Source organism: Centropristis striata, chromosome 4 (genome assembly GCF_030273125.1).
Source record: "Centropristis striata isolate RG_2023a ecotype Rhode Island chromosome 4, C.striata_1.0, whole genome shotgun sequence".
Taxonomy (NCBI): Eukaryota; Metazoa; Chordata; class Actinopteri; order Perciformes; family Serranidae; genus Centropristis; species Centropristis striata.
In genome coordinates, this window is record NC_081520.1 from 36,932,504 (window position 1) to 36,941,062 (window position 8,559).

Here is an 8,559-nt window from a genome sequence, read left to right on the forward strand (position 1 = left end):
CAGCAGTGTACACACAGACCCACACAAAATAGGTGCCGGCAGACACATTGTCAACACGCATCCTTGCCATCACACACACACACACGCACACACACACAAAAAGACACACAGTGAAACCCACTCAGATGAACACACACAGACATGCAAACGAGCTGTCACATACATGCAGGATACTCTTACGCACGCTCATTATCTGCAGGGAGTCACAGTCTCGTGCAAAACAAAAACCGCCTGGCGCACACGCACACACACACACACACACACACACACACACACACAGTGACTTTCCCATGTAAATGACACCATCATTAATACTGATAATGCTTCAACGGTATCCTGAAGTGACAGCAAGCCAGAATCTCATTATAATTCAACAGTAAGACTAAATATATAAAATCAGGGATGGGAATCCAGTTGAGAACCGATGACAATTTAGTCAATCCTTCAGTATAGTATGCCTCTTAGCTTATCATTTCCTTATATTGATGCTGCAGTTGCACTTTGCAAAACAATGACGTCAAGCCCATGCATCTACACTGCTGCAAACTTGCACCAAAAAGGAGTCATGGTGGAGGGGAAGAGTCGGTCCAAGAAAGATGATAACAGTGCTGCTTACAATGTCTCAAGTCTCTCAAATGTTTCACGTAAGGGCTGAAAAACAATCAATAATTCTCCTTAAATTCCAGGAATGGTATGTATTCAGAGATACTAAAACAGGTGCATGGACGCTCAGAAATGTAATCAGGAATCAATAAGGGAATCAATAAAGTATAAGGCTGATAAGTAGAATAGATAAAGGCATTGGCATTAATAAAAGCAATTCCTATGATTTCATTATTAAAATGTAATTATTCTTATTTAAATCTGATTTTCTAAAAGTTATTTAATTTGCCATTTGGTATTTAGAAATAGTTGCCATTGCAAATGCTCATAGGTGGACCCAACAAGTCATGATACTATTTGTAATTGTTAACAGTCAAGAAACTGAGATCTCTGTGGAGATCTTCTATGCATACAGTTTGACCTGGTTAAATGGAGAAGAAACAAGACAAAATTTACTAAGGATTAAAATCTTGCATACCATGTAATATGTGTTACCAAATACACTATAAGAAGACTACAAGCATGCATCAGAGCCACAGATGTGTTTAATAGCAAAATACTTACAACAGATGGATGGATATCTATGGAGTTTTTTTTACCATCTTTACTGAAGAGAAGGATTCTCAGTTTGAGAACAGGATCAATTGATTTTGCGTTCAGATTGTTTTACTGTTCGCTCTCAAACCTCTTCTCTTGCACTCAAAATGTCACTGCTCACACTCTGTCCTTGAGCTCAAAACTGTGCGTTTGCATACAAAACTTGCCTCTTAAACACACATTTTCTTCGCTCTCACTTGCACTCTTCTCCTTGGATTCAAACCATTTGCATACGCTCTCGAAACTTGTGTTCTCAGACTGCAGCGCTCGCATTTGGGAGTTGATCGTGACATCGCTATCAAAATTCCAACCTGGTCTCACAGGAATCCGTGAAATAGCCATGGATTCGCTTAAATCAAAATCCGTGGAATAGCCACGGAATCACTCAAATTTCCGTGAAACTGACACGGATTTCGCTACAATGCAAGTTAATGACAGTCATATCCCGTGGCTATTCCAACACACAAAGTGATTATGTACATTCACTGAGTGAATATTTAGAAAATAAAACATATATTTCTTGCTAGAAATGTGATCATCATCCATTTTTATGCAGAAACTAAGTCAAAATATAAATTTTTTTTCACTAAAAATGAGAGAACTGTCCGCCATGTTTTTTGTTCTGACCGCCGAGACCTTAAAAGTCAAGTTAAGCGAATCCGTGGCTATTTCACGGATTCCTGTGAGACCAGGTTCCAAAATTCACAGCCAATAGGGTGCTCGATATGGTTCTGACCAATCGCCAACTCATGTTTTTACCTGGTTCATTCAATTGCCCCATACAGGGCTTTCTTGACTTTTTTCTCTTTTATTTATAACTTTTGGGATAAAATAACAGTGCACACAAACACTTGTCCCCCAAATTTGTGCTATAATACGTGTATATAGCAAAAACAGATACTCCCTTAAGACCGTTGCTATGTTAAACCATAGACTGTATATAAATAATAGAGGAAGGAGAGAAAATCTGAGTGTGAGCAGTGATATTTTGAGTGCAAGAGAAGAGGTTTGAGAGAGAGCAGTAAAACAATCTGTAATCCTGCTCCCAAACAGAAAATCCTGCTTTTGAATAAAGATAGTAAATAAACTACATAGATATCTTATCTGTGTTATTATTATTGAAGTGATTATGCAAATTACTGTTTTATTACAGCAGCATGTTAGTGTGCTTTATAAAGCGTTTCATGCTCAAATATTGACAGATAGGCTTAAATAAGGTATAGTCTACTGTGCTGTTGACACGTGCTTCTCATTGCAGATAGATCTTATCACTGGTGTCATAATTTGTGTGCTTTCTGTTATTAACAGGCACACCAACATGTCAAACCATTATATAATATATATTATACAACCACAGTCCCATGTAAGTACATTATATATACAAATAAATTCATGATTTAAATAAATAAAGTCATCTGTTGTTCAGTCATGGCCTTTTTAACCCTTTATCAGGCAAAGAACCATATTTAGTAACTTGAGCGGACACCTCTAACAGTCTCCTTGCTCTCCGTGAGGTCATCATACAAGATTCAAGCCTGCCTTTATTGTCATTGTGTTAACAAAGTATACAACTAAATGAACGTGTGCTTCTCATATATAAGGTTCTTTAACCCTTTGATGCTCAACATGGGTCTAAAGTGACCCGACAGTTTTTATGTTCTATATCTTTGCAATAATTCATCGTTCAGTATTCCAGGTTTTCCTCAGTTAGTTTGTTTTTGATCATCATACATCCTAATTTTTATGTTTTCCTTTATTAATTTTTGAATAAAATCCCTTTTTCTGTCACTACTCTTCTAATACACAACATGGTTGAAAAATGAGCCATATCCATTTTTTAGCTAAGTAGCTTGTTAAGCTAACTTCTTAGCTTACTTCTTGGCTAAGTAGTTAGCTTAGCAAGCTACTTAGCCAAGTAGTTAGCAAACTTTTTTTCTTTATAAATTATGAGAAGCAAAATGGAAATAATGATCTGTTGTTATCAAAAACAAGATATTTAAAGAATATTTAGAATGTTCAATCTTAAAATAAGTTGATATCAAAAGATAGAGCACAGAAACACACAGCAGCATTAAATAACATGGGAAATGAATGCCGGTTATTTTTTACCCATGTTGGGCATCAAAGGGTTAAAAAAAGACATTCACATATGTAATAAATAATCTAAAAAGATAATGTGGTAAAGTGGTGATGGATGCAAATAATGTGTTATTGTCTATTTAGGGTTGCTGTGGGAAAGAGACTATAATAAATATAATAATAATAATGACTCAATTGACCTCGATTTGCAATATAAAAATGAAACATTTTGCAAAAAGTCTTGTAATATCCTCCAATAACACTTCAGGGTTGACATTTTCAATTTCCAGGAGTTCCCTATAAAGGGTTAAGAAAGTGCATTCACTTTTTATCTAAAATCACTTTTCCTATCTAAAAAATGTGTTTGATTTTATAGGTTGGCGCATTATTTCACTTTTATTCATTTAAATTACCCGAACATAAACTTCTGGCACCTGAGAAAGTCCTGTGAGTGACACTTTATTATTGGAAACAAATCTGGCCAGCACATGCTGAAAAGGAGCACGCATGACAGCAGGGGTGTCATGCAAAAAAAGAGGTTTATACAACCTGTCCTCTTTTATTGTTGACATTAGGCCTCATAATTTACAACTCAAAGCAGACACTGTTTTGCCCACAATAAACACCAGCCTTCGTTGGCCTCTGGCAAATTAAGCCATTAAGACTGAATTGCCCTTTCCCACTTTGCTTATTCAATTCAGACCCAATAGTCTGCCTCGGTGATCAGAGACTGATTTAATTAAAATGATTGATATTTAATTAACAAAGAGCTTGACATTCCCATCACTCTGATTACACTAAATCATAGGTTCTATAAATGGAGGCTCATGCTCTGCTGGGCATTTGTTGAAGTGGATAGGACTAGGAGAAAATATATTTAAAATATATATATAAAAAAACACAATGTTTCTCATTTATAATCTTAACTGGAATAAAGGGGCATACGTTGGGATTGAGGTGCTGGTTTATGCATTTATATTGTAAATACACATTAGGAAATTATTTTCATTAAGGTATGATTTTAAGATTGAGAGTTCACAACATATTTAGTAAATTGTTTGAGGGAATAATATACTGAGTGCGTTAGAGTGAGTGATTCATTTTTAAAATATGAAATAACTCAATTTCTTTCTTAAAAAATGAAGATTTGAATTCTACTATATTTTATAGTAACTAGCAGTGGTTGACACGGCTTTAGCAGTATTACCTGATATGACGTTATAGTGTGTTCTCACCCTCTGTACTGACAAGTCTACTCTACCGGCTACTTTTCCATCTTTTGGACATTAGACAGCAATTGGCGTTCAAAGGAGTCGCTTATCTAATTTATCTTTCCAGGGATAAGTTTAAATATGAGGTTTTAGGGAAGTGCAAAGAAGATGTGAAAACACCTCTCTACCTCTCTACACTGCAAAAAAAACAACTTGTATTTTTTGGCCTAAAACAGTGATTTAATTTGGTAAAACTTGGAAATAAAAATTACTGACATTTAGGGCAATAATGTAAGTTAGCACAACAAAGGAAGCCAGTTGTCTGCTCAAAAACAAGTTTGTGAGTTGTTGTTACTTATATCTTTAAGTTGGGGTTCACAACAAGGGACAATAGTTCTGCTAACTCTTATTTCTTTGTTGTGAAATTCGGTCATTAGCGAAAGCTAGCGGTTAACTGACGCTAGTGGCTAACTGATGCTAGCGGCTAACTGATGCTAGCGGCTAACTGATGCTAGCGGCGCTGGTTGTTACAGCTACAAGAGTAGCCATTAGCTTATAAATGCTAACTCAAAATTGTGGTCACAACATGCTGACATTCATAGCGGCTTTACAATCGTGCCAGAGAAATTCAGAGTTTAGCAAACTGAAAAAAAACGTTAAATATTTAGTTTAATTGTCCAACTTAAAATTTTATCGAAGTTTGTTGCCCTGAAATTTTGAGTTCACCCAACTTTTCTTTTTTTGCAGTGTAGTCATAAGAAGGGAGGGGATCTTTAAGGTGGATATTGCTGTGTAAATGACTGAACTACTGAGTCAGTGTGTTGATTATATAACTGTCTTCTTCATGCTACTCATCACTTGTACATTTAGCATTAACATGATTACACAACTGCCACTTGTTGCCACTGTCCAGCAAGAGTTAGGCTTGTTTAAAAGAATATGTTCAACGGTTTGATTTCTTGTTGAGAGTTAGATGAAGAGTTAATATGAAAATTTTTGTTTCTATGAGGGGTTATGGGATTGTTTTTTCTGCTGGTAGCTATGCAACCTCATGGTGACTACAAGTATCCAGGTCCTGCCTTGAGTCAAGAAATAGAAGGTGTTGTTTTAGCATTTTGGTTTTAGTTTAGATTAAACAAACCATATATAACGTTTCTAGTCTTTATGCTAAGATAACTGTCTCTTACGATTTACTGTTTCAACATTGGAAACATATCAACTTCAGCAAGAAAGTACTAAAGTATATTTCCCAAATGTCAAACAATCCCCCTGATGCATTTGGTCTTAAAGGCTGTAGTCAAACTATGGGGTTTATATACAGTATCAGCAGAGCAGCAGACTATCTCTGAAGACCAGCGTCTCCCCTGGTTGTTTTCATATAGTTTATATTGAGAGCTTACTCTACCCAAAATCAACATGCAATCAGTTTAGGGTCAAGAAGGAGCAACAAAACACTCAGATCAGGTAATTAATCATGAGAATGTCCACTGTGCTTATACAAGAAAAACCTTTCTGGATCCTTTTTGTTTCCTTCACTTCTGAAGACAATCGAATATCTGGCGTGGTCAAAACTTTTACGTGTCCTTTTTACAGAAAAATAGCAGGAATGCCCAAGATTTTTGTGAAGTCACTGTGGAGACATTTTAGCTAAAAACATTACGTTATCAGAGTGTCTAACGAGCCAAGACAACCAAATGTGATCAGAGAGAAGCGAGCAGACAGCAGGCCAACAAAAATACAAAACAGATGTTTAGGTTTGGGTCACTGACACGCTAATTGTACTTGGTTTGGATGGTGACCAACAAGTGAGGAATAAGAGTGTTTTTGGAGTTTCTCTGTTGGCTCTTCTTCTCTGTCGGTATAGCAGAGTTAAACTGTACCCAGGCTGTGATTACAGTAGGGGACTTCTTGTCTCGCTGGTGTTTACATGTGTGTACAACTTAAATAAAACTATAGATAGTGTTTTGGACAGACAAAAGAGAGATAAACACTTCATCCTTCCCCTTTTTTCTTACTTGAGCATTTACAGTAGTTTTTTAATGTGTTAAATGGCTCACTTTTCTGTTTATTATATGTCAGGTTTTAATGTTAGTTTGCCAAGAGGTTATACAAAGGTTAAATGTGATTGCTTTGACTATGCATAAATTAAATAAACTAGAAAAATGTGCTGCATTTCACTTTTAAAACCCTCTCTGTCTTTTAGGATTCAGGGGATATTTACTCTGTTACTACATTCAGTAACAAGTCGTTTGCACTATCAATCTTTAATGAAATGGGAAGCTGTAAAATATTTACAATACACCTGCAGTATGTACAATGCAGTATTAACCACAACACAGTTCAATGGGGTTATCCAGTGAGCATGTCCAGTCATGTTTCATTGAATTAGGCTGCACAGACTGCTGACAAATGCAGACCAGAGAGGGTCCACTCACTGCTCAGAGCATTATTCACTTTATTATGGGAGAAAAAGAATATGCAATTTCCATTTAATTTCCATTTCCTCCTCTTGGGATTCATTTTAGGGTGTTGGCCAGGCATTAATTCTTGGTGTCCTTGGTATCTATTATTTATTTACAATTTTCCATTTTGTTCTGTTATTAGTTGTGTTTTAAAGTGCAGCTAAGATAAAGAAAACCAGCCAACACAACAAGAAATATCTCACAAAACATTACTTTGATCAGGGGCACCATCTTGTGGCTGTTATGGGGAAAAGGATGGATCTTTCTGGTTGTGACTGCAGCAGTTTAAAGAGGGTTTGTGGGAAATGTTACATAATTATATAATAACATAATTATATAATAATATGTTAATTATTTCCTGGAAATTGAAAATGTCAACCCTGAAGTGTTATTGCAGGATATTACAAGACTTTTTGCAAGATGTTTAATTTTTATATTGCAAATCGAGGTCAATTGATTCATTATTATTAATACATTTATTATAGTCTCTGTCCCACAGCAACCCTAAATAGACAATAACACATCATTTGCATCCATCACCACTTTATCTTTATCTAAAAAAGTCTGCTCATGTTACCAAATATGGTTCTTTGCCTGATAAAGGGTTAATTTAAGCCCTTTTTTTCTTCTTCTCATCTATGCCAACTAATTATGACATGTCCATGCATATATTGCTTTACATACGTTTATACAAATCACCCCCTTACTTTATTTCTTGTTTCCAATGTTTTTATGTTCTTTAGTTTATGTGTCAATAAAGATATATCAAATTCACAAATGCCTAATTGAACATTAGATTTATTTGGTGTCCAAAGTAGTTTTCATGTATTTTTCTTAATGTATATTTTTTAGTTATTTTAGCATTGGGTGTGCACAGTATTATTATGGTATGATACCATAGAATCCAAGAGACTCTAGTACATTTATTGGGATTATAGAGGAGACCGACTGATTCTAGAGGGGAAATATTCATTGAATATCGACAGTTTATGGTGGCAGATACAGCTAACTTTTGAAGCTGGAATGAAAATCGGCCTTTTCCATGTGGACATTGCACCAGTATGTCAATGCAAAGTTACGCAGACTGCTTTTTTTAAACAAATAACTTAATTAAATAAAATGTATCATTATTATTCATAATTATACATACAATGTACTACATTGCCAACCAAATCCAGAAATTAAAACTGAGAAAATAACAAATAAATAAAAAGTAAATAAATATCTGAACAAATACCAGTTTATGTTCACAATCAGTCAATTACTGAACATTTAAAAAAGAGGAAATAAAAATGAAAGTAATTCAGTATTTCAGTATCGGTCAATTTACTGACTTTTTAAATAAAGAGTAAATAACACTGAAATATATAGCTCTATAGAACTTATATATAAGTTCTAAATAATTATCATTCTCTGCATTATATGGTCTGTAAGAAAAGTTTTCATATAGGTAAATATTGGACAATATATGCGCTCATATCAATAGATGCTAATATGTCTGTGAAATGCCAATATTGGCTGACCAATAAATCAGTCAGGCTTTAGATTACAGCAATATTATTATTAAAACAAGCCACTGATAATATTTTTAAACTGTTTTTATAATG